The 27,107-nt window shown below is 45.6% G+C and overlaps 1 long non-coding RNA gene across 1 annotated transcript in view; it reads right to left on the bottom strand.

Moving 5' to 3' along the window:
* Positions 1-14,400: 14,400 nt before the first annotated feature.
* The window catches only part of LOC144755672 (uncharacterized), an 83,546-nt gene continuing 70,839 nt past the window's right edge, over positions 14,401-27,107 (bottom strand). The window contains exon 2 of the long non-coding RNA XR_013594948.1: positions 14,401-15,457. This is a non-coding gene — a long non-coding RNA (uncharacterized LOC144755672). The remainder of the gene's footprint in view (positions 15,458-27,107) is intronic.

The following is a 27,107-nucleotide window of genomic DNA, read 5'->3' as shown; positions in this document are numbered from 1 at the left end:
CCTACACAGAAAGGTGTGGTGACGGTTTACAAACTTTTATTGAACCAATCCCTTATCTCACGGCCTCTTCTTCTACTTCGCCTCCTATGAGCCTTCAGGGAGACCACCCTTCCACCAAGCAAGAGGAACAAGAACAACCCTCCGTGGGATCCCTGTCAAGCTCAGATTCTATGTCAGGAGGCGGAGGCGAGGATTTTGCTTGTCCTTTCTCCATTTTATTGGACAGCACGTTAAAAGAATAAAGAAAAAACCTCAAACATGAACTACCCTAACCAACATGGCAGCGGTAGTCATGGTAGCACAGTAACCAATCACAGTCTAAGCAACAGCATAAAGGAATCCCACGTCGGTAGTCCTTCCTCGTTCTCCATTGCTGCCGCGTCAAGATAAGTCCCGTTTTACCTCAGCTTATTCTTGTGGCGTGGCAGTTTTAGCATATATTGTGACAGTCTTTGTTCGCTGTATTTCTTTTATTGCGATTGTTTTCTTGCTCCGCAAGTGCCGTTTGACTGTTTCTCTAGGCGCGGTAGGCTTCTTGCCCGAGCGTCTCTGTTTAGCGCGTGCACGGTCTCAGCGTCGTCACCTCAGACGCGGACCGGCCTTCTCCACAGCGCTTTCACCGCGCTTGTGGCGAACACGCGCAGAGGCTTAGCGCTTCGCTCTACATATTATTGCCTCGTTCCCCACACTGACGCTGCTGTTTAGCGGCAGGATTTGATTTTGTGGCTGATTTTTATTATATATATTTTGGCCTTTTTCAGTCACCCAAAAATTTTTATCAGGTCGTTTTAACCCTTATTTGTGTGGCCTTGAGTACCTGTGTTGGGGAAAACCCCCTCATATTTAGCTTGGGGTGTTTTTCGTTGTATGGGTGCTCTGTCTTCTGCGCAAATGCAGTCTCGTCAGGAACAAGATGGTGTAGCTGTGGATTCTGAACAGCCTCCACAGCCCTTATTGCGCCCTCCTGTAGATGTGGACAGACTCCTGTCTTCGGCTATTGCCCAGGCGCTGGCACCTCTACAGGATAGGGTCAATAAACTGTCTGCCCATGTTTTTAAAACTAGTTCAGGCATTTTGGGAGACAGTGGGGCTGGGCCCAGTGGAGAACTCTCTGTACCTTCACGCACGGCCAAGAAGCTTGACGCGGGGCACCTAGAAGGCTTTAGAAGACTTGCAGAAGTCTTTCATAAGAGTGCGCGCACGCTAAGAAGCGCACCCTTCCGGGGGGACGACTCACCCGGGGATATTGGTGGTACTTCCACTCAGGACCTTGACCCGGAAGAAGGGTTTCCCCTAGAGGGAGTAGATGACGAGGATGACTACGCTGATGATGATGAAGATGAATCTTCTGAAGATATGTCTGACATTAGTAGATCTTGGCGCCCTAAATCTAATGTCTTAGAGTGCGGTGAAGGTGACCTAGTTTCCCCAGACATGTTTGACCCTAATTCTATTTACAGACCCCGTTATTCAGAGTGGATTCCCGAGAAATCTACGGCTGACTACGTAGCCGCTAGGCTTCGGCAACCACTCTCTCAGGACGTGAGATTGCGCTTGCGCTCCGAGTGTCCTCGCCCGTCTCTTCCTAATAGAGTGGCGGCCACTCCTGAGATTGACCCGAAATTATGTACATTTTTCGCTAAATATGTTAAAGATCCTAAAAAAGGGATTGATAGGTCCTGGAAGGCTTGTCAGGACAAGTTGTTGGACGTGGTCGGTCCCCTTACGAAGATCATTGAGCTTGCCCAACGTTCAAAGGAATCGGGTATGCCTCTCCCAGTTGATGACGTAGCGGGTTGGGCACAGAGGGCTGTTTGTCTCCTTGGCAATGCCAACTGTGCTCTCTCTGCAGAGCGTCGTCGATCTCTCTTATTAAAAATTGATCCCAAACTTGGCGAGTTATCCTCTTCTGAGGCAGGTTCTATAGCGCAAGGTACCTTGTTCGGTGACCCTTTTGTGAAAGAACTTGGGAAGTTTGCGGCCACCTTCTCTGCCTTGGATAAGGCGCAAGCTTCAATGAAAAAGATGTTTCCTAAGAAGGTTTTTGGCGGGCCGGCAGAGGCAGGGTTCACTCTTCGGCCGCCAGTTCCAGCAAGGCCCCAATAGAGGTCAGCCCAGAAGGAACAATGGATGGAACGATGGACGTTAAGGTTCCTTCTATCCTTCCCGTGGAGGCAGAGGCCAAGGCAGAGGACGTGGTGGCAATCAATTCATCTCCAAAGGATTTAACGGTAAGCCTCTCCATCATTTCTCCGGTACGTCTGGGGGGAAGGATTGCTATGTTTATTCAGGCCTGGTCGGCTCTCACGTCAGATCCTTGGGTTCTAGAAACTGTTCAGGGATTTCGCATAGAGTTCTACGGTTCCCCCGTTCAACTCTCGCGACCTCGTCCATTGGTTTTTTCTCTCGCAGATCAGGAGCTCATAGATTTAGAGGTTCAAGCTATGCTGCTAAAAGGCGCCATAATTCCTTCTTCTCTTCACCCAAACGGCTTTCTCAGCAACATCTTTCTGGTCGAGAAAAAAGACAAAGGGTTCAGACAAGTCATCAATCTTCGTTCCTTCAACGAATGGCTAATTTACAGACATTTCAAGATGGAGGGCATCCATCTTTTGAGAGACCTTCTTCTTCAGAACGATTGGTTGGTACGTTTGGATCTGAAGGATGCCTATCTTTCGGTTCCGATATACCCTCCTCATTGCCGATTCCTCCAGTTTCTCTGGAGGGATCAGATCTACGAATTTCGTACTCTCCCCTTTGGTCTTTCCTCAGCACCATGGTGCTTTACCAAACTCCTGCGACCCGTGGTGGAACATCTTCGCACCATGGGATTTCGTCTAATAATTTACTTGGACGATATTCTATTAATGAATCAATCCAAGGATCTTCTCCTCCACCACCTTCAAGTGACCATATCTATGCTTCAATCTCTGGGGTTTGTCATCAACGCCCAGAAATCAGATTTAGTCCCTCAGCAGGAAATGACTTTCCTGGGTTTCCTGATAAGAACGACGGATGCGAAGTTACATCTCCCTTCTCAAAAAATCACCAAGATCAAGAAGGAGATTCGTAAGGTCCTTCGTCGAGACCGGATTTCTCTCCGTCTATTGGCCAGGATAGTAGGTTTACAGTCCTCATCGATCCAGGCCATTTTTCCAGGCCCGCTTCACTACAGAGACTAAAAGCGTTTCATCTCCGCAAAGGTCTCACGTACTCGGAACTCATTTCTTTGTCCATGGAAGCCCGATCGTAACTCCTATGGTGGTTGGATCACATGGATGCATGGAACGGGAAGGCGATTTTCGGCTCCCGTCCGGATCTTGTGATCGAATCAGACGCCAGGGATGGGGAGCCCGTTGTGGCTCCCTTTCGGTGGGAGGCAGATGGACGGAGGAGGAACTTCATCTCCACATCAATTGCTTGGAACTCCTTGCGGGTTCGTTCGCCATACGCTCGTTCACAACGACCAGAGTCTCTTGTTGTGTCCTTCTTCGGATGGACAACACGACTGCGGTCAGGTACATCAATCGCCTGGGCGGCACCCACTCCAAAGTCCTAGGGGATCTCGCGAAAGATTTCTGGAACTATTGTCTTTTACGCCAGATTTCTGTCATGGCGGAATATCTTCCCGGCGAGATGAATTCTGTAGCAGACTGGCAATCCAGGAATTTTCGGGATGCCAGCGATTGGAAACTGGATCATTCTGTCTTTCAAATGATCTCGGATTTTTGGGGTCTTCCACAGATGGACTTGTTTGCGTCCAGGTGAAACGCCCAACTTCCCCGGTTTTACAGCTGGAAGCCGGACCCGGGTGCAGAAGCAGTAGATGCCTTCCTGCAGGATTGGTCCCAGTTTCCAGCTTATGCTTTTCCCCCATTCCTGTTCATTCAGAGGGTAGCAGCCCAGGTCCGCAGACAACGAGCCTCTCTAATCTTGATCACTCCGATATGGAAAGCTCAATGTTGGTTCCCGTCTCTTCTAGAATTATCTTGGGACAGACCTCTTCGGCTGCCGATATTCGACCTCATTCTGACGGATCCATTGGGTCATCCACACCCTCTGGTTCTCCAAGGCCATCTACGTCTCATGGCCTGGAGGATTTCAGGGGACGTTGGTCTAACGACTCACTTTCGACAGACGCTGAACTCCTCATTCAGCGAGCCTGGGCCCCTAGTACCACTAAACGATACCGATCTGCCTGGAACAGATGGTTCGTTGGTGTGTGGCAAAACACCTGGATCCCATGGGCTCATCTGTGACAGAAGGAATTAACTTCCTTGCTAAGCTTTTTCACGACAAACTTGCTTACTGTACTATCAATTCTTTCAGATCAGCAATTTCTGCGGGTCATGCCCTTGTGGATGGTTCTCCTGTGGGAGAGCATCCTTGGGTTTGCAAACTCCTCAAGGGTATTCGCCTGTCTCGTCCCCCGGAACCTCGTTATTCTGGTCTTTGGGATGTGAATGTGGTTTTACGATTCCTTCTATCCTGGCAGGATAACGAGTACCTTTCACGCAAGGTGCTTTCGGCTAAATTGGCTATTCTCCTCTGTCTCATTTCTTGCAAAAGGGCTTCCGATGTTCGCGCCCTTGATGTTTCTGCCAGAGTCTTTACCCCTGAAGGAGTTACTTTTACCGTCTCCAGAAGAACTAAGTGCAATACAAGGTCAGTATCTTACCCAGCTTTTCCGAATTCACCTAAACTGTGTGTTGTTCGTTGCCTCAAAACATATGAGGATGTGACTTTAGAAGTCCGCCCTCCGGGCGAAAGACAATTGCTAATTGCGATAAAGAAACCTTTCAAAGCGGTTTCTTCTACCACCATTGCCAGATGGGTCAGGTGGATTATGTCTGAGGCTGGTATTAACATTACAAATTTCGGCGCTCATTCCACTAGAGGCGCTATGGCTTCCAAAGCTGTCCAAGTTGGGGGCAGATTGGAAGATATTATGAATGCAGCGGATTGGTCTTCAGATTCAACTTTTAAAAAGTTTTATTTTAAGCCAATCCATGAGGCGACTTCTTTGGTGGTGAGTAAGCTTTAAACAAGCAAAATCCTCGCCTCCGCCTCCTGACATAGAATGAGAAATTTCCTAGTTTACACAAAGGAAAGTTTCAATTCTATTAAGGACGCGGAGGCGAGGATTTTCCCACCCTGGCTTTGTCTAGCCTTTTCCCTCCCTTACTTATGGATTCCAGTATTGTTTCTTCATATGAAGGGAGTAATTTTTTATCCTATATGTTGATGTATGCATTGGTCGATATGTTTTACTTGATATATCTTGTTTTACTGCATTTATCTTTCCCTACCTCCTTTACAATGTGCTAGATTCTTGTCAACATTGTTCTGGACGAGATATTATCATTATTTCTCTTCCCTAGGCTCCGATCAGAAAACGGACTAGAGGGTAGAGGACTTCTTTCCAGCGGCAACAACGAAAGAGGAAGGACTCCCGACGTGGGATTCCTTTATGCTGTTGCTTAGACTGTGATTGGTTACTGTGCTACCATGACTACCGCTGCCATGTTGGTTAGGGTAGTTCATGTTTGAAGTTTTTTCTTTATTCTTTTAACGTGCTGTCCAATAAAATGTAGAAAGGACAAGCAAAATCCTCGCCTCCGCGTCCTTAATAGAATTGAAACTTTCCTTTGTGTAAACTAGGAAATTTCTCATTCTTCCAAGAACACTTCGGACGAGGAACAGGAAGAAAAACCTCATATAACTTCTGTCACTTCTACTATTTAAAATAAAAATCCTCCTTCACACCACTTAATAAGGCCTCCTCATCTGTTTATCAAACCCGCCCTCCCACAAGCAACTTCTTCAGGGTCATGCTCTAACTCCAGTCTACATATCCCCTCCCTCAAATAAATTTTTCAGTTCAGGGAAAAGAGGCATTCTTGACAGGAAATCTACATTGATGTGGTCTTTACCACTCCGATGACGGACCTCAATTTGAAATGGTTGAAGAGAAAGGAACCACTGGAGGACCCTGGGGTTGTTACTCATGGTCGTGCTCATCCATGTAAGGGGTGCATGGTCTGTATATAACACAAAGGGGCATCCCTCCAGATAATATATGAGTTTGTCAACAGCCCATTTAATAGCAAGGCTTTCTTTTTCTATGACAGCATACATTTGTTTGCGAGGGAATAATTTACGGCTAATGAACAGCTCTTCAGCAGTGTTTTGAGAGAGGACAGTCCCATTGCCTGATTCAGAGGCATCTGTCTGGAGAATAAAGGGTTTAGAAAAGTCAGGAGAAGAGAGGGTAGGACTGGACATAATGACCCTTTTACGTTCATTAATAGCTATCAGAGATGGGTTCTGGAGACTACTTTTAGGTGTGTTTTTTTAAAAGGTCAGTGAGGAGGGTTGCTTTTCTGAATATCCCATTCCCTAGTAAGTAACCTAAGTATTTGACTTTGTAAAATCCTATTTTAGATTTTCTTGCATTTATGTGTAACTGGGTTCTCTGTAATTCACATAATATTACCTGTAAATGTTGTAGGTGTGTGTCCGAATCAGGGCTAAAGATAACTATATCATCCAAATATGCTGATGAGTAATTTTTGTGTTTTTTTGAGAATTTAATTCATCAGCCTCTGAAAAGTGTCAGGGGCCCGTGAAGGCCAAAGGGTAGAACGGTAAATTCAAAGAACCCATCGGGTGTGGAAAAGGCAATTTTCTCTCGATCTTCTTTTTTAAGGGAACCTGCCAATACCCTTTTGTTAAATCTAAGGTGGTAATATATTTAGCTTCTCCTAACTTCTCGATGAGTTCGTCAACTCTTGGAAGAGGATAAGCATCACAGTTTGATACTCTGTTGACCGCCCTATAATGTATAAAAAATCTGATAGATCTACTATAGGGGAGGACCAGTTACTCTTAGATGGTTAGATAACTCCCATTTACAACATTTTATTGATTTCTTCACTAACTGCTTTTTGCCTAGCTGCTGGTAACCTATAGGGTTTTTGACATACCTTGACTCCCTTTTCTGTGACTATAGCATGGTCAGCTAGGTTAGTACGACCAGGGTTGTCAGAAAAAAGAGAAGAGTAGGAATGTAAGAGGTTCTGTATGGACCCCTTTTGACCCTCATCTAAGTGGTTGTTAATAACCAACTCCTTTAAGGTAGTGTCCCCTGCTTCCTTTAATCCAATAAACATTATTTTAGGGGGCAGACAAACCATTTTTGTAACATATTGATGTGGTACAGTGGCTCTCTCCTATATCATTTTTAGGTCTCGCCTGTCAATGCGCATGCGCATTGAGCGAAGCGAGACTATAGGGGCAGAGTTTAACCATCCTGCGATTCCATGGCGATTCCATGCAGTGCCCGTGAAAAGCAAGCTCAATGCGCAAGCGCATTGACATAAAAAGCGCGTGCACATCAAAGCGACAAGCCTCCCTCCCACGGCCATCCCTAGCGTGCGCAGCGCCTCAGGCATTTCTCCTCCCCTAATTTATTCACTGCCCACGGCTTTCACTCTCCCCTCACGCGCACTTTAACACCCATGTCCTCGCCTCTCTCCCATTGGCTCTTCAGTTATTGCACGCTGTTTTTCCTCTCCAGCACGCTATCACGCAGTTCCCAGCCTCTCTCCCATTGGCTCTTCAGTTATTGCACGCTGTTTTTTCTCTCCAGCACGCTATCACGCAGTTCCCAGCCCCTCTCCCATTGGCTCTTCAGTTATTGCACGCTTTTTTCTGGTCACTCGCATTGATTACAGCACCTTTCTCTCTAGCACGCTATCACGCATCCCATATCCTCTCTCCTATTGGGTCTTCACTTTCTGCACAATGCACATTTATCCAAGCGCACAAAAGTTGAAATGTACATAAAAGGCATTTAAAAATGCCATGGTGCGAGGGATGCTATTACTTTAAATTAAATCTACAGGCTTGCACATAAAAGCTAATTACTTTGTCGGCGTCATTCAAATAACGTTTGCTTAACATAATTTATGTTTTGCAACAAAAACTGCATGCAAAATGTTAAAAAATGTGTTTTAGGTCATAGGGCAACTTTTCTTTTACGGAAATTACAAACACACAGCCTCTCTCCCATCTAGCTGACTCATCTCACCCCCCCCCCCATCCCGTCTGTAACGTGCGCCCCACTGTACAATTTCATTTACATAAACACACACATGCCACAGACTAGCTCCACCAAGGCACCCACCACACAGCTCCACAAAGGCACCCACCACACAGCCCCACCAAGCCAACCACCACACTGCTACACCGACACAGCTCCACCGATGCACCCACCACAGAGCTCCACAGATGCCCCCACCACACAGCTCCACCGATGCACCCACCACACAGCTCCACCAAGGCACATACCACACAGCTCCACCGATGCACCCACCACACAGCTCCACCGAGGCACCCACCACACAGCTCAACAGATGCACACACCACACAGCTCAACAGATGCACCCACCACCCAGCTCCACCGACACAGCTCCACCGATGCAACTAACACAGAGCTCCACTGATGCAACCACCACACAGCTCCACCGACAAAGATCCACCGATGCACCCACCACAGAGCTCCACAGATGCCCCTACCACACACTCCACCGAAGCACCCACCACACAGCTAGACAGATGCCCCCACCACACAGCTCCACCGATACAGCTCCACCGATGCACCCACCACAGAGCTCCACAGATGCCCCCACCACACAGCTCCACCAAGGCACCCACCACACAGCTCCACAAAGGCACCCACCACACAGCTCCACCAAGGCACATACCACACAGCTCCACCGATGCACCCACCACACAGCTCAACAGATGCACCCACCACCCAGCTCCACCAACACAGCTCCACCAATGCAACTAACACAGAGCTCCACTGATTCAACTACCACACAGCTCCACCGACACAGATCCACCGAAGCACCCACCACAGAGCTCCACAGATGCCCCCACCACACAGCTCCACCAATGCACCCACCACACAGCTCCACTGAGGCAACCACCACACAGCTCCACCGATACAGCTCCACCAATGCACCCACCACAAAGCTCCACAGATGTCCTCACCACCAAGGCAGCCACCACAGAGCTCCACAAAGGCACCCACCACACAGCCCCACCAAGGCACATACCACACAGCTCCACCGATGCACCCACCACACAACTCCACCGAGGCACCCAACACACAGCTCAACAGATGCACCCACCACACAGCTCACTAGATGCACCCACCACCCAGCTCCACCGACACAGCTCCACCGATTATGTACCGTTTAGTACATTGTTACAACAGTCACACACACCGACACCCGTCACTGCATGCTTCCAACACGTAGACACACAGCACCAACAGACAGTGCATACAATTACTTATCTTATCATTTTTTACAAAGGAAAGATGTCTTTTCCATTCGGCATACACACAATTATGGCGTTAAGGGAATACTTCCACCACCAAATATCATTAGTCCACAGTGCATTATTTTGCACCAGGAACATACAGCAACAGACATGTGTGCACACTTTTACAACAGACAGACATAACACATGCAGTTTGGGGCACATGTAGCCACCAGGCACACACAACAGCAGCTGTTAGTACATGCTTTAACAAGGCACACACAAACAGACGTTACTGCATACTTCCAACACGTACACACACAGCATGCTTTAAAAGTAGGCACACACACAATAAGGGCCACATCCGCAGCACTGTTCTTTTTTTTAAAAAAATGTTACGAGTTTTGGCTGAAATCGAAAAACAGTTCCAAAATAACGTGCAACAGTGGTAATTTACTTTATGTTACGAGTTTTGGCTGAAATCGAAAAACAGTTCTAAAATAACGTGCAACAGTTAAGGGATGCAAGCACACACACATGCACACTCCTCTAAATACGTACAGGATACATAGCACCCACCCCTCGTCCCACCTTTAGGTACACCAGCACCAGGAAGTAGCATGCGCCTGCACAGCCATATAACTCAGGGATACATTGCAGACCGTGCTGTCCCAAAAATACATATGTCACGAATGTACAAAGTCAATGCACTTTCAACATCCTCATTCTGGCTTGTAATAGGCCTCTCTCTTCAAACTCCTACAGGGCTTCTCAGTTAGCACTTCACACAGTGTGCTTGCTACCCAAATCCCTTATGGGCCCCTCCACCACTACTCGTCATAAGTTCTCATATCCATTCAATGCACCCACACAGCTATGGCTCATTAAATGCATTATGGACACTGCGCCACACAATGACCAACACCAGAGCATCACGCAGCGCACAAAAGCAACAACACTGCACACCTCAGCACCACCAAAGCACAACTACACAGCATAAGTCAGCTCAACAACATAAACACTAAACAATACACACGAGCATCAGTCGAACGCACAACAGCATCACTCATCGCAACACCATCATCAGTAAACAATACACCAGCATCACTCATGTCCACACCAGCATCACTGAACACCACATCACAATCACTGACCACCACTGCACACCAACACAGCACCACTCAGCAACACCACAGCATCACTTAGCCCCACACCAGCATTACTATGCACCATTCAAACATCACTCATACAACACTGCACAACTTAGCACCACCACAACATCACTCAGCAACACAAATTACGACTACACCATTACTATGCAACACAACATTATCACTACACACCAACAGATTATCACTCAACACACACACAGCAACACTCAGCTACACTACACAATCAGTCAGCAAGAAAAAGATATTTTCGAGAAAAAATTACATTGCAATAAGTACTGAACTTTACAAATAACATTAAAAGCTAAAAATATAAATATCTCCGTGCAATTAGATTAACAACAAGAAAACAAAAAACTAAAGAAGGACAAAAGAACAAGCCAAAATTTACTCCAAATGGGACAGAAATTACTACCTAATAAACAACTCAATGATTTTATGGAAAGAAGGAACAAATAACAAGCAAAAAATAACAGCGAATAAATACGAACTTACTACCTAATAAACAAGTCATGGAATTCTAAATATAAGTCCAATACTGTACATACGCCAAATAAAATACTCCACTTAACAAACATAAATCAATTACAAATACAACCGAAGTCAAACACTCATGTCATTGAAAATCGAACACCAATACTGTACATACAATAAATAAAATAATGAAGCAAAAAGTTAATCAAAGCTACAGAACGATATAAAAGTGCCAATACCTTAATACATAAAAAAAAACATAACAGGTGATAAAGAAGGGTAATTAGAATATCTAATCACCATTCTACTAGAGCTAAAGCAAGAAATGTCTACAATGTACACTATAACAGTCACATTAAATAAATACATTGCTATAAATTACAAAACAATACATTAAAACATTGCACATCCACAAATTTAAATTTTCCATAAATAGAGAACTAAATATTAAGTACATACGCTAAATACAAAGAAGTCGCGATACACAAAAGTAGCAAATTAGTAGTCAGTGATAAACATGAACGCAAATATCAAAGAAAAGTATAATACATTCACATAATAAAGTATATAGTATTACAATTTCAATTTACCTGTCAAACGACGCTGGAACAAGACCGGAAGAACAACACGGCTTTCACACGCGAAGGTTGACGAACATCTGGGAAAGTCCCGGTTGACGCACGTCAAACGCAACGTTACGTCACAAAACGTAGTGCTGCGATTGGCTAGAAATTACGTCATAGTTAAAATACACTAAAAGTTCACAAAAGACTAGAACGCGAAACACACAACGGAACAAACGTAAAAAGGAAAACATAGCATCCGCCATTTAAAAAACAAAAAACTTTATACACAACGTTAAAACACAATACATTAACACACATTACTAATACTTACATATAACACATACGCTCACACATTCAAATACAAAAAGAACATGCAACACACTCACACAACATCACATAAAAAATATATCACACACTAAACATAACGCCACAACATACAATACACTACTAAAACTCATCAACACTACAGCAGTAATACACACCATCACAGCAAAACACATGCTCAAATCGGCAACAAAAAAGCAACACTCAGCACCACCACATAAAAACTCAGCACAAAAAAAAACATCACTCAGCATCAACACAACATAAGTCAACACAACAACAGTAACACTAAGTTCCACCACAGCACCACACAGTAAAACACCTGCATCAATAAACACCACACTGGACAACACGACAGCAACACTCTGCAACAGCCATGCATCACTCAGCAACACACCAGCATTACTTAGCGCAACACCGGCAACACTCAGCACAAAAACAACATCACTCAGCACCACACAAAAAAAAAAATTATTCGAACTGCAACACACCATTTTTAAAAAAAATTAATTACGCTACACATAATCTTCTCACACATTTTTTTTAAGGTAGTAACAATATACAGTACAAAAAAATTATGTAATTATTATTTGCTTATAAAAAAAAAATCATTATGTTTTTTCATATAAATACATTTACGTCACTGAACAAATAAACATGTAGCATTTATAATGCTATAGGTGTCACATTTGAAAATTCTACAAATATTTGCATTTACTATAACAAAATTAAGACAGTTGCAATTATAAAAACATAAAATAAAAAATAATTTATAACATTTACAACACCAATAGGTCCAACATTTCTAATGCGAAACTTATTGCATTTTGCTATTCAAAATGCAATAGGTCTCACAATTGAACATTTTGACCTTTTGGTGTTGCAAATGTAATATTTTTATAAATATTTCTAATTTAGTCAAATTATAAAAGTATTGATTTTCTTTTTTGGAAAATGAATAGTTATATTTCAACAAAATGTAAAATGTATAGCTTTAGTAAAGTTACATGGTTAGTTTTGTCCTTTTTTGCATGTAAAAAGTTGTAGCATTAGAAATTAAAAACATCATTGGGTCACTAACCTTTAATTATAACATTTTACACAAAATTGTAAGTTTGCACATTAATACATGTAAACAAGGACAACACTAAACATGTAACTTTACTAATGCTATACATTTTACATTTGGTAGTTTTATAACTATTCACTTTACAAAAAACAAATTTAATACTTTTATAATTTGAAAAAAAAATGTACATTTGAAACACCAAAAGGGCAAACTTTTCTATTGCGAGACCTATTGCATTTTCAATGCTTGTTATTTTGTAGGATGTATCTCCTATTTTTTTAATAATTTGGTAAGGACCCTTCTACTTGGCTGTCATTTTCTTCTTGGAGATATTAAAGACCCAATAATCTATCTGATATTCCCTCCACTTTTTCCCCTTATCATAATATTGTTTTAGTTTTTTCTGGCTTTTCTCTAGCTGAGTGTAGGCTAATTTGCATAATTTACCAAGGCGTGTGTTATAATCTATTGCTGCATTTCCCTTCTCTATGGTTCCTCTATCTACTGCTCAGCCAGTGTGTGTATGGATGTGCCTGAAGATGACTGGAATGTTGGAGGTATGATGTGGTCATCATGGAATGTTGGGTGCTTGGGGAGCTGTGGAGTGTCAGTTGGTGGCAGGCTGAGCAGGACAGAGGCTGCTCCTGGTGGGGCGTCATATGGACTTACCATCTTCCTGTGATTTACTGATGTGACTTTCTTGACAATAAACCTAATGAATATATCTACACTACATCTGACTACAAGGACTATCTTAATTATAATAGCGTGATTTAAGTTTCTGTACATAGTCTAATAGTTTTATTAGCTTAGAATCTTTCTTTCTTTTTACAGGCTTCTAGAGTGATCTCTAACAAAGTTCCGTGCTGTCTTCCATAGGGATGTTTAAATGAGGAGCACCCAAAGCTACTTTGTACTTGGCCACGAATGACAAAGAGAGCCAAGGGAAGGAGCAGATCCCACACCCTACCTTCCCCCATGAGCATTTTCTTTAGAGTAAGTTTAAGAGTTCTATCATATCGTTCTACCAACCCATCTGTCTGGGCATGGTAGACCGAGGTTCTGAGATGTTTAACTCTCTGGAGATTACATAATTCCTGCATCAGTTTAGAAACAAAGGGGGTGCCCTGATCAGTGAGAATTTTCTTAGGAAAAGCAACTAGGAAAAATATTTCAATAAGAACTCGTGAAATATTTCTGGTTTTGGCTGATTTAAGTGGTATCGCTTCATGGTGTCGCGTAGCATAATCAACAACGACTAGGCAATAAGTATGACCCTGTTCACTTTTTGGAAGGGGTCCAATCAGATCCATTCCTATATGTTTGAAGGGTTGTTCTATCATGGGTAGAGGTTGGAGAGGGATGGCTGGTGATCGATATGGATTTTTTCGTTGACAGATTTCACATCCCTGACAGTATTTATTTATTTCGCCATGAATAACAGGCCAATAAAAATATCGTTGGACCATTTGTGCATTTTTATTCTCGCCTGGTATGGCCTGCTAATAAATTGAGCAAAAAAAGGATTTGCTCCCTGAACTCTTTGGACACGAAGAGTTGGGTTTTGGCCCCCAGTTTTTCAATTCTATAAAGAAGGTCTCCTTTTTTATAAACTGGGGAAATGAAAGCTTAGGATTTTCTGCCTCTTCTTTAGCCCTATCCCAGGCATTCCGCAAGGTATGATTCAGCCACATTTCTCCTGAAACGTGGCGGACGACTCGTTGTTTGATATACAGGTTCTCCAGTTTCCGGTCTGACCGGCAGAGGCACCAGGACTCTCCTGTAGATGGGGGATGGAAGTATTCCGTCCTCCGCAGCCAGCGATATTAGAACTGCCAAAGCCTTGGAATCCTCATCTTTGCTTGGTTCCTTTTCTTTCTCCTCCGGTTCAACTTGGGTTTACTGCGGCCCGGCCTTATGAAGGCCGGCTGGCTCATTGATTGTTTCTTTGGTTGTCACGTGACCGTCTCCATCCGGTTCCCGGACTGCTAACTCTTCCGGACAGGTGGAAGAACCTGGTAAGTGCGACTGTAGAGGGAGAGAAGATCATGCAGGTAAGTCTGTGTTCCATAGACCAGCCCACGGTATCGTATCATCTTCTTCAGGGACCTCCTCTGCCTCCAGTCTACATAAGGACATGGAGGTGAGGATTAAACTTTACTCATTCCTTTACTGCAGCAGCCAATCAACAAACTCTAAACAAAAAAGTACATTACCCAGAAACATGAGATTGAGTCCCAACAGTCTCCACTGATCACAAGGCAATGCTACCAACAAATATGGCTGACACCATTTTTCAGCCTCTTTCTTTGCATCCATCTTTTATTTCACTCTGCAAACCAAACTTCCAATTTGATGACCACGTCATGAAGTTCAAACCAACTGGTTAATCCCTGAACCAAACCAATCCAACATGTTTTAGTTCCCATTCATGTCGGTCTCAGCTTAATTCGGTTAGCATAACAGATTCTACATCAGTCCTGGAACATATCCTCCATTTCACTCCTGTTTATTTTCTGACCCTAGGAGGGAATGAGGAAAAAACATAATAATGTCCAATAGTTTAACTCATTATCATCAAATATCATACCATGGACAGACCTTATTACATTTCAAGTAGCATGCACATATGAAAATATTCTGAGTAGGATAATCCTCACCTCCATGTCCTTAACAGAACTGATAATTCTTGGTGCGTGAGCTAGCAAATTTTTTCATTCTATATCAGAACTGAAGTATTTGATAATCCTTTGTTTAAAGCTGTCCAACTGCCACATCAGCAATTGGTTTATAAAAGAAAGTCTTAAAAGTTGATTCTGATGACCATTGGGGCTCCCTCGTAATGCCCTCTGAACACAAAATCAAAGTGGAAGACTTCAAAGCCATTGCGCCTCATGTTCAATGAGCACTAGATTGAGAAACAGCTGTACCTGCTTCTTCTATCAACCATGTAACCCAAGTGGCTAAGGTGGCTGAAGTCACTGGCCTAAAAGATTCTACAAGGATATCAACACTTTACCCCTACCATCAAGATACAACAGTCTTGTCTCATCTTTATATACTCTCAGACAATGGACCACACACAATTTCTTATTCTCCGGAAAGGATGGATATGAAATCCTTTTTTAAATACACTAAGTACATTTAGGAATGTGAAAAATCTCACCTTCAGGTGAGAAAAACTGTATCTTTTAAATCCACAGCTTTAACATCCGTAACTGGCCGGTAGAAAATCAGGCACAGCAACAGAGTCAACTTGGCTAACAATTCTGTCAGGACCTGAAGCTCCAATTATGCTTCTCTTTCTTTACTCTTTAATTTCAGAAGCCAATCAAATGTAAGCTTTTAAAACACTACATTTCCCATAACCACCATAGTCACATGCCCCAACCATAGAGTGCAAAGTCCTATATAATCCTCATGTTCCTATATAATGCCCTCTTTCTTTGCTGTTTCGCAATCAACTATGTACATTTGCCCATATTTGTACTTTTGTGTAGATTATGTTTAGGCTATTTTACAATTCATGGGGTACTGTCTGTACTTTGGTGCCTACTGTGTTTATGCTATTTGAAAATTCATTGGATACTGTAAATCGTGATATTTGTAATTGTTCTATGAAGAGCTTATTGTTTATTTATACAGATGGACTTCCCTGCCACGCTTCATTTCCATGATACAGTTTTTTTTTGTTGCCTTTTTCACTAGTGTGACTCACAGGCATATTATGGAGCATCTGACGATTGCATTCATTCAGGCAGGCTCTGTCCCTGCACTATCCTTTTTAGGTCTCGGCCTGACATGAGCAGGGCATGTGCTGCTCTCGTCCTACAAGGGCTTCTTGGAATCAATATAGATTCCAAAGCTCTCTGAGGCGGAGTTGAAGCTCTGCCCATCTTCTTCATTGGCAGCCGCCATTCTCCATGCAAAAGGCAGGCTCACGTTTGAAAAGGAGGCTCCTTCGTCCCTCTTTTTTGACGGCTTCTCTCCTTTTGGCCCCACCTACCGGGATTGGATATTTTACCAGTGGCAGTACACACACTCCTTCATTAGTCGGTGTGCACTTTTTTCTTCTCATTCGGCTTTGGAAAAGTCAGCTGTGTGTTTACTTTCACAACGCGCTTTCACTTAAAGTGAAAGCCCGATGTGAAAATAAACACGGAGCCGACTTTGCGGTCCAGCGCTTGTTTGAAAAGTGAACGTTTTTTAAAAGAAAGCTAGTCTTCAGATGCTGGTAGGTTGATAAGTATGCACTCCATTTTTTAAAGCTTTAATGAGAGTGAGTGAGTAACAAAAAGATTGTGCCAGAGAATGACACGCTCCTGGCGATGTTGGATTTATAGATATGTAAGCCGTTTCTTCTCATTCGGCTTTGCAAAAGTCAGCCACGTGTTTACTTTCACATCGCACTTTCACTTAAAGTGAAAGCGCAATGTGAAAATAAACACGCAGCTGACTTTGTGGTACTGCGCTTGTTTGAAAAGTGAACATTTTTTAAAGGAAGCTGGTGTAGTGTAGTTCCTATATTCCCAATAGGCTCTGCGCATTGGAATAATAGATGTGACATAGGACTGAGGTCAGTATCGAATATACTAAACTTAATTGTAAGTGCCAGCTAGCTCAGAGGTCACTAGAAACTTTCTCGAATACACAAGAAGGGATTAGTTTCAGACTACCGCATAAATATGATAACTTTGTTTCCCTAGAACTATAACAAATATCTTCAGAGTCATGGAAACAATAGATAACTATTTTACTCAGTCAATCGTGCATGCTTCGTTTCTACAGAGTTGCAGAGAAAATAGATAGACGGGTGTTTCAATAAAAGGGGTTTATTGAACAGTCTTCTTTTTCATGCAAGACAGGTGAACTGCTACAATCGTTAGACAGAATGCAAAGTATAATGCGTACAGCGAGAATAGTATTATAAAATAAAACTGTAATAGCATTGTCTAGTGCTATGACATTTAAAATTACATAGATAAATAACATGTGCTAAAATACTCAACTGTTGCTTCTAAAATACGCCTACCCCAATGTACCTAACCTAGGGCTAGTACGAAGGAAGAAGTAAGTATTGTCTTTAGCATAGTTTTAGTTTTTGCCAAGAACTGCCAAAGGTTTCTCTAGGTACTAATCAGCTCCATACCTTAGAATGAAGGAGGTTGGTATCTCTGTCTCGGACTTGATTTCCCAACACCCCGCAAGGGGAGTCAGAAACACTGGAGCTGGATTCTCGGCAAAGGAACACAGCTTCTTGTCAGTGCGTCAGCTGGAGAGTCGGCTTCCTTCGGCACTTGCTGTAGCGAGCTGCGTCGGGCAAGTAGGTAGTCGAACTGCACCGAACCACAACGTGCTTTGCCATAGCTAGTGAAGGTATATTTATACCTTGAAGGGGTTTAAGAATGCCAGCTTTGACGTAAAGTCAGGCATATGAACGGCATGGATGAACCCCTAAGGAATAGTTGTTCATGCATAATAATTTGTTTTTTTGCAAAATCAATATCCAGGCAAGGGGAAGTCCCTTCTGGTTAAGAGTCTGGTTTTCCAAGAAATCGTTGTGACGATGATGAACGGATGGAAGTAGCCATGTCTGTATTTGGGTGGCATGGGCTATGCCTAAATAAGGGCTTGATTTCAATGCCTATATAAGGGTATTGCGAATTGTATCCATATAAGGGCATGAATCGGGAAAATTCATTCGGAATCTAAAACGCCATACAACACCCACTCCACTTTCTTATGTACATCATTACTAAGTTCTAAACACATTAAACATATTTAAACATGATGTGTTAAAACCCACACAAAACACATAAAAATGCAGTGGTACTGGTTGTACACAAAAGAGTATTTGTGCTGTATGCATTTAAAGGAATAGTTCATTCTAAGCATATAGATGAATGCAAATGCTATCTGAATGAATCAAGAAAATATACATTTCTGAAATGGCTCATGAATTCAGAAGAAAAAAGAGCCAAAACCATTTCATGTCTGATTACATCAAATTGTTTGTGTATGTGGACAAGGTCAAATATTGTCTCTGAAGTTTTTAAAAGAATTCTTGTTCTCTATGAATTGTTCTACTTTAAGCAGATTACTTGTGTCAAAAAAGGAAAATACAAATTTGGAGAGAATTTTTTTTTTTAAATCATAGAAAAAAGAGTCCCAAAGTTAGAACTTTGTTTTAAAAAATAAAGGTCGAATTCAACGTCTCTCAGAACACTGTGTGCCAAATCAAAAGTCATTGTTAGTGTTTGGCAAAAGTCTGTAAAAAAGTCATCTACCATTGTAGGTGACAGTTGGATTACTTTGTTTAGAAGACTAATCGCACATAGATGTGAAGCATCGACATCAGAATTGGTTGCATTAGCAATGTTCGTAGTGGATGATACCTGTGCGCCTGTTTCCTCTCGTACCTCACAGTCAGCATTTTGGGTCTGTGAGATCTCAATGAATGCCGTCATCGGAATTGGTAGCCGCTGGGGACAACACAGTGCATGAGCCGTTACTGGTTCAAGCAAAGTATCAACATCCGTTGGCATGACTGATGGGAGTATGAGACATGAGTCTAACACGCATTCTTCTCCACATAGCAGGCAGCGTACAACAGGTAAGATGCAATCTTGCCAGATTGGTCTGAATGACAGAAACCATGTGGTATTTAATTCTCGTAGATGAGGTAGTCCTAAAATTTGGACAATGCGCTCACGATACTTCAGTGGCGTCACTAGGGGTGCGGGGGGTGCGGACCGCACCGGGTGTCACCCCATCTGGGGTGACACCAATCTAGTTACTTAGCTGCCTGCCTGCCTGGCCACTAGTGCTGCTTTAGTGCAACTTGAAGCGCACGCCGCCACGCACGCACGCACCGCACCAGATATATGGATTGTGATGATCGTCACTGGTGGTGCGATGCGGATCGGCGCTGCAAACCCAGCAGTTTGGTCCCAGGGCCGTCAATCTTAGCTCTACCAATGGCGGCCCTGGGACAGCCCCCGCGCGCTGTGCGCACCTGCTCTGACGTGTCACTGCGTAGTCACGCACCCGTCAGGGAGGTCGGAGTGGATACAAGAGTGCGTACGCGGTGGTGCAGAGAATAAAGAATTGATACGCGACGACATCAGAGACTTCTGCACCACTATTCTTCGCCGTCGTGGTCTCTCTCCCCTTCAAATTTGGACGGTGAGACGTGAGAGAGAAATAATATATAATTTACATTTATTTATTAATATGCAGTGAATACTATTACTGCATGAACTAAGTAAGTAAAAATAAATGTGGCAGCGCAGTGGCACGCAAATGAACTGATCAGATTCAGTACAAGTAAATGCTTTTTTTTACTGGCACAACAAACGAAAACACGGCCCTCTTCGGGCGGGTGCACCAGGCTTAGCTTTCTTCCTTCTTCGACATTGGGCAGTCAGCAGCACGATAGGCCTGGGACTAGTCTGCGCGGTAATGGCATTTTGTTTGGTTTGATACTTGCACATCATTGCACAAGTGCAACCATTGCCTACGAACGTGACGTTTGTTCTTGTGTTTCAGTGTCCATTTCAGTATTATCCTTCTACCTGCGTTTGGTACTCCTTAGTAACATGCACACGTCACTTCTCTTGTTGTAACATACTGTTTGCTACGCTACCTCCTACATTTTGTTTGCTTTAGATACTTGCACAAGTGTGCCACCATTGCCTACGTAACGTTTGTTCTTGTGCTTGAGTGTCTACCATATATTGCAGTATTATACCTCTTCTAATTGTGCTTTGTTTTCTCTCGATCAGACTTCACTTTAAAATAGTTTATTGGGATTAGACATTTAGGGGCATATTTACAAGCCCCTTGCGCCGCCGTTGCGTCACTTTTGTGACGCAGCGGCGGTGCAAAAGATGCGCCATGGTGCGGGGTATTTACAACGTGACGCATCTGGGAGATGCGTCGCGTTGTAAAGCTCTGCGCCAGAAGGAGGCGTTCCTGCGCAGCGGGGGGCGTTCTGGCGCGTTCCGGCGCAGGAACGCCTCCTGAAAGTGGCTTAGTGAAATCTACAAGATTTCACTCAGTCATTTTGGGGCCCATGCTGCATCAAAACCCTGCGCCTGCTTGAAGCAGGCGTAAGGATTGACGCAGCATTGGAAGAATAGGGCCCCCGAGCATTGCTGGAGCTGCGTCGTGCTTGCGACACATCTCCAGCAATGCGACACTTTTACGGCACAGATGCGTCACACATCTGTGCCATTTTTGCACCATGGTGCGCCGCATTGTAAATGCAGCGCAACCATGTTAGCGTAGGCATGGCGCACAATAAGTGGCGCATCCCTGCTGATATGCAGGGATGCGCCACTTATTGTAAATATGCCCCTATCACTGTAGACACCTGGTGCAGAGATGTTTGTTTACCCAACAAATTCCAAAGCAATGTAGCTGTAAGATTAAGATAACTTTGGTGGTGAATACACTTGCTGGCGTCGCGAGATCTGTGTGCTGTCTAGTTACAGGCCGGCCTGACTCATACAAAGTATAAAGATTTAATGTGATGTCCCAGCTGCAAAGTGAAGCATGCACCATGTAGGTAACAGATTTGTATTTTACGTAGGAAGCTCAGCGAGTTACTGCTTTCATTGCAGACTTAGTAATATACTTATACCTGCTTAATGAATTATGAACCATCTTTAAGGAATTGCATGCTAACTGCAAGGTATAAGTTTAGAAACAGTGCTTTTTGCTCAGTATTTCATTATTCAAAATTTTCACAAAAGTGTTCCTTTAGTAATAAAGACGCATTAGTAATTGCTTATATACACTGTTATTAGTTTAATTACTCGTCTAGATAATGCATCTGACATTCAGACAGTGGATGAGAAGCTGTTACATTCAGGGATTGGAAAATTCAAAACCTGCCTTCAGTCATAGTTTATCTTTTAAGCACTTGTAACCTGCACACATGTCACTTTTTTCCTCCTGTAATGCACAGTTTGCAACCTCATGTATTTTGTTTGCTCACAATTGTCACTTTTGCCTCTTGTAACTTAACATTTGCTTTTGTAATTTGTTCACTTGTAATTTTCTCCTCACATTTCATTACTGTTCCTATTGCGCTCTGACGCCTTTGGGTAAAGTCTGCGCTATATAAAAACGCATAAATAAATAGAAGACCGGAAGACCCTGTCTGGCCACGCCCTTCCAGCCTCCCAGGCTAGTCCTGACCCGGGCGGTGCATTGTGCTTGCAGTTGCACACGGCCGGCTGCATGATTCATTGCTCAAGGCAGGGAGCAGGCCAGGCCTTTCCTTGAACTCATCACTTCACTTGTAGGTGGTTCACTTCACAGTTAGTTCACTTCATACGTATACTATGAAGTGAACTGCTTTGGCTGAAATATGCCTGCTTTGCTGGCCGGTCTTCATCCTGCTGCCTTATTGTCCATCCTAGCAGTGGCAGCTTTTATGTCCCTGTGCTTTTGGCTGTGGATTTGTGTTTCTGCTGACTTGTGATTTGTTATTTTGGTCATTCCCTCGGTTGGGGCCCTGCTTCTCTGGGTACACACTGGCTGTGCCATTTCTCTTTTGGGTTTCTGGTCTGTTGGAGGTAAAATCGGCTTTATGGGGTTACCAGTTAGAAAATAGAGCATTCATGCTGCGCCTTTCAAGTGTCCACATGCCCACTTACCCCATGCGGTAAGTCGTGAGGGGGTGACACCATGAGTTACACGCACCGGGTGACACCAACCCTAGTGACTCCACTGCAATACTTCATCACCAGTAGAGTTGTCTCCATGGAGAACTGGGTGTCGCTGGTGAATTGGCTTGCCATATCACAGAAGTAGGAGCAAAAATAGTATCCCTGCAGCGAGTGCCAAAATGAGAGGCAGTCTTCCAAACACTGAGTGCACGAAGTTTTGAAATATTCCTAGGACTGCTTCAAAAGGTGCTAACAGTCCGAAAAAATGGTCTTAAAAACATGTACAATACCGCTCGTATCAGACATGGTTAAGATACGACTTAACAGTTCTAAGAAATGTACTGGGCAGTTTGTAGTTAAGAGGGCATGTATCTCGGCAGAAGTCCTTGCAACTTGCAGATCATAGGTCTCTTTGGCCGAGGTCAGTGGCACTGTTATTGGAAAAGAATGGCTTTCGTTCTGATTAAAGTATCAATTCATATAGAGTAGCAGCCGATGCGAGCGGACGCAGCCTAGAGAGGCTCCCGGCCCTCAGCCCAATTATCCGCATTTTATCCGGTATTAAAAACGTGGAATCCCCGTAGAACTCGGGTCGATTCCGCGTCTCCCATCGGTGCCTGCGCCGGTGAGTGGCTGGCGCGCAAAACGACCTCAACCAGCGCTGCGAGCTGTGCAGAGACCGGGAAGACGGAGCGCAAGATGGCGGCGTAAGGTGGTGGACAACTGCGGACTACCGCCGGCGGAGGCCCGGGGCGCCACTCCACGTAGCCAACAGAACAGTGAGTTGGGGGCTACCCCCGAGAAGCGCACCGACGGCGGCGGACCGTGAAGGGTCGTGTGCGTAGCTGGGGCGTCCAGTGGCGACTCCGGCCCCGTGGAGCCCGAAAATCTACACCCCGGCTTGTGGGCCTACAGCCCCCCAGACGTTGGCGCATCGGCGCTTAGGGGTGAACAGTGAGCGGCGCCCCACGCGTGCAGCGAAAGGACCGACGAACCCCCGGAATAGGCGGATCTTTGCCGAGGACCTGCAGTGGCACGGGGACGGTGGCGACGGACGGCGGCTGAGGATCCGGAAGGGGAGAGAACAACAGCGGAGGCCGATACACGGCACCTGCCCAGGGCACCTTCTACCTCGGACCGTGAGGGCTGGTGGAGGACCCGACCAGCCTCAAACGGGCACTACAAAACGGAGGGAGGAGCCCTGTGTCCCGGCACTGGGCCCGGCCGCACCGCAGACACGCTCCGGTATATTGCTCCTGGGGGCTCCTGAAGTGGGAGGCGGAGCCCTGCGTCCACCCGGAGAGGCATTCGGCTCGGCATTAACCGACGGAGCAGGGCTCCGGATGGGAGGTGCGCTGGCGAGCGTGAGCCTCGACACCCTCAGAGGCCTAGCTCTCGGCCCAGGGCAGTGAGGCCCCTGACCAGGGGAGATGAGGCAACTGGTTGGCGACCCTGGGCCGGTCCGGAAGGCGGGCTAAGCAGTGAGTAGAATCAAGGACTATCTACTCTCATCCCGGAGCGACGACCCGACCCCCCATCGCGGGGGTCCGCTCCCACCGGCGAGCGTGAGTGAAGGATTGGAGGCCCAGGACGGGGGCTTTCGGCGCAGCTACCCAAGGCGAGAGACAGCATCCAGGAGAACCACTCCGGGGAGCAGCTGGGGAGCCGAGCCCCGACGACAGCGGCGAGCGGACCAAAGCGGGGCTTCATCGGGGAGGTGAGCGATCCCGGGCACCCCTCCTGTGCTATTGAGGGGGGAACACACGATCGCAGCAGCAAGACCCCTGGGGCACGAATACCACTACCGGCGAGTGGACCCCGACCACGCGGTTCGCAAGACGCGACTACCGGAACGGAGACTGCTCCTACTGGAAGCTACGGCCTGACCACCTGCTGAGTGGACTATATATCACAACCTGCCCAGGCTAATCCGACTGTTAACACGGTGGTAGCATGGGGAAACCAAAAGGGCCGAAAGGTGATGGGGGGCCGACCACGGAAGCCTCAGACGACATACAACAGCCCCAATCAGAGTTGCAAATGATGCAAGACAAAATCCTAGCCGCTATTGCAGCCACGAAGGACGCTCTGCAGCAAGACATTGCTCAAGTTTCGACGGGCCTGGGGCTCCTGAGAGCCGACCATGGGAAACTCGCCGATAGGGTCAAAGCAGCGGAGCTCACCCTAAAAGACATTGTACCGGAACAAAAAGCTTTGGAAGGAAAACTCACGGACGCCCTGGACCGCATCCAGACACTGGAGAGAAGGGCAGAGGATGCGGAAAACCGCAGCCGAAGGAACAATGTACGCCTAGTGGGCCTTCCGGAGAAAAAGGAGGGGACAGACATGATGGGTTACTTAGACAATTGGCTGAGAACAGTGGTAGCGCCGGAGGGACTGTCCCCCTTCTTTACATTGGAGCGAGCACATCGTGTACCTGCCAGGCCCCCGAAACCGGGGCTACCCCCACGACCGGTGGTGATCAAATTGCTCCACTACAGGGACAGGGACTGGCTCCTGCAACGAGCGAGGGACACGGGACCATTTCAGGTCGATAATAGTAAAGTCACGTTATTCCCGGACTACACCTTCGAAACTCAAAAACTACGTGCCTCGTTCCTGTCCATTAAAAAAGAACTACGTACAGAGGGTCTGCAATATTCGCTTTTATTCCCGGCAAGGCTCCGAATTGCAATAGATGGGAAGGCTCTGTTCTTTACATCTTCGGCGGGTGCATGGTCCTGGTGGGACTCTTACAAGGCTGGAACGGATGGGGCCCGCTTCGGAGCTGAGGAAGCATTCCAACAGAGCTCGGTGCGACGATCCAAGCGGCTTCGGAACCGTGGACAACACCGGAAAAAAACGACGATATCGGAAACAGATGCGGAGCGGCATGCGGCACTGCAGGCGGTGAAGGAGGTCTCAGGCATGGAGACGTCGCAGCTGGAGAGGGAATCGATCTCAGAGGGAAGGAGAACGGGATCGGAAACAGAACTATCGGAGGTGGACAGCACAAGGGGCCCTACAGTAACGCCACAAACAGCAGAAGAAATATTTGGCAGCTGAAACAAAAACCATGGGGGGTCTGACAGCGACAATCTGGCTGGTATGGCGTGCCCGAACACTTGCGCAGGCAGACGTAAGACTGAATTAACGTGAGTCTGGATGAACATTGAGGGGCGGGGGAATAGGGAGGTGAATACTGTAGCGGAAGCTAGTTCACGCACCCAGAGGCCCATAAGGCCACCGCGGTACAGACTGCGGAGTAGGAAGTTTTGAGAGCACGTTGCTCAATTGTTTGGATGGGGGTAACTCTTTCGTGGTTAGGTCCTGTTCTAGGGGGGAGGATGTCTGGAGAAGTTGGGGTAACTCAGGACAGGGGTTGGAGAAGGGGGGGAGGGACTGAGCTGAGAGAAGACAGTGTGCGGAGGGAGGGGGGGATGGAACTGTTGGGGACGGGTGGGAAAGGTGTCATTCCTGGTGTCTGGCCACTGTTGTTCAGGGCTCATAACCGACAACATCGGGATAATGGATAGTGTGGGATCGTTGAAATGTGTGTCATGGAATGTGCGGGGTCTGAACTCAATGACAAAGAGGCACAAGATTCATTCTTACCTAGTCCGCAGAGGGATTCATATAGCCTTTCTGCAGGAGACTCATCTAACTAAAAAAGAAGGGGCTGCACTACAGAGGAGATGGAGGGGTCACCTGTTCTATACCACATACTCAGCGTTTGCCAGGGGAGTGCTAATTTGGATTCGGGCTGGGGTCCCCTTCCAGGTCACTAGGCACACCGTAGACCCAGAGGGGCGATTTGTAGCTGTTGAGGGATTACTCAGGGGCCGTGATATCACACTCTGCGGCGTTTATGCACCGAACGCTGAGCAAGCGGTGTACTTCACTAAACTATCCAGGCAGTTAGCTACCTATTTCGCTGGTCCGGTGTTGATGGGAGGGGACTTCAACTCTATTGAAGACACCACCTTAGATAGATCACACCCACCGCTACAGGCTTCCCCAGTAAATAGATTAGCGAAACAACAGTCGAATTGGCAGGCACAATGGGACCTGACTGATGTATGGCGCATACAACACCCTGGAGAGAGGGACTATTCCTTCTACTCCTGCATACACGACCTCCACGTCCGTATAGACGCATTCCTATGCTTCCAGCAAGTATTACCGATGGTTGCCCATACAGAATATCTAACACGCACGATATCAGATCATAACCCCCTGCTACTCACACTAGCTTGGATGAACGGGACTACGCCGATCCCGACATGGAGGCTCCGGCCAGACACATTGGATGACCCACCGTTCAGCGCAGATTTAGAAAACAGAATAACTCAATACTTCACAGAGAACGAAGGGACTACTTCCACAAGAGCCGCTGAATGGGATGCATTCAAGGTAGTGGTAAGGGGACACTGTTTAGGGAAATTTGCGGGTGCACGGCGGACTTTGATAGAGGACTTAGACAAAGCTGAACGGA

The sequence above is a fragment of the Lissotriton helveticus genome, chromosome 5_1 (assembly GCF_964261635.1).
Source record: "Lissotriton helveticus chromosome 5_1, aLisHel1.1, whole genome shotgun sequence".
NCBI lineage: Eukaryota > Metazoa > Chordata > Amphibia > Caudata > Salamandridae > Lissotriton > Lissotriton helveticus.
This window is presented reverse-complemented; position numbering and strand designations above follow the sequence as displayed.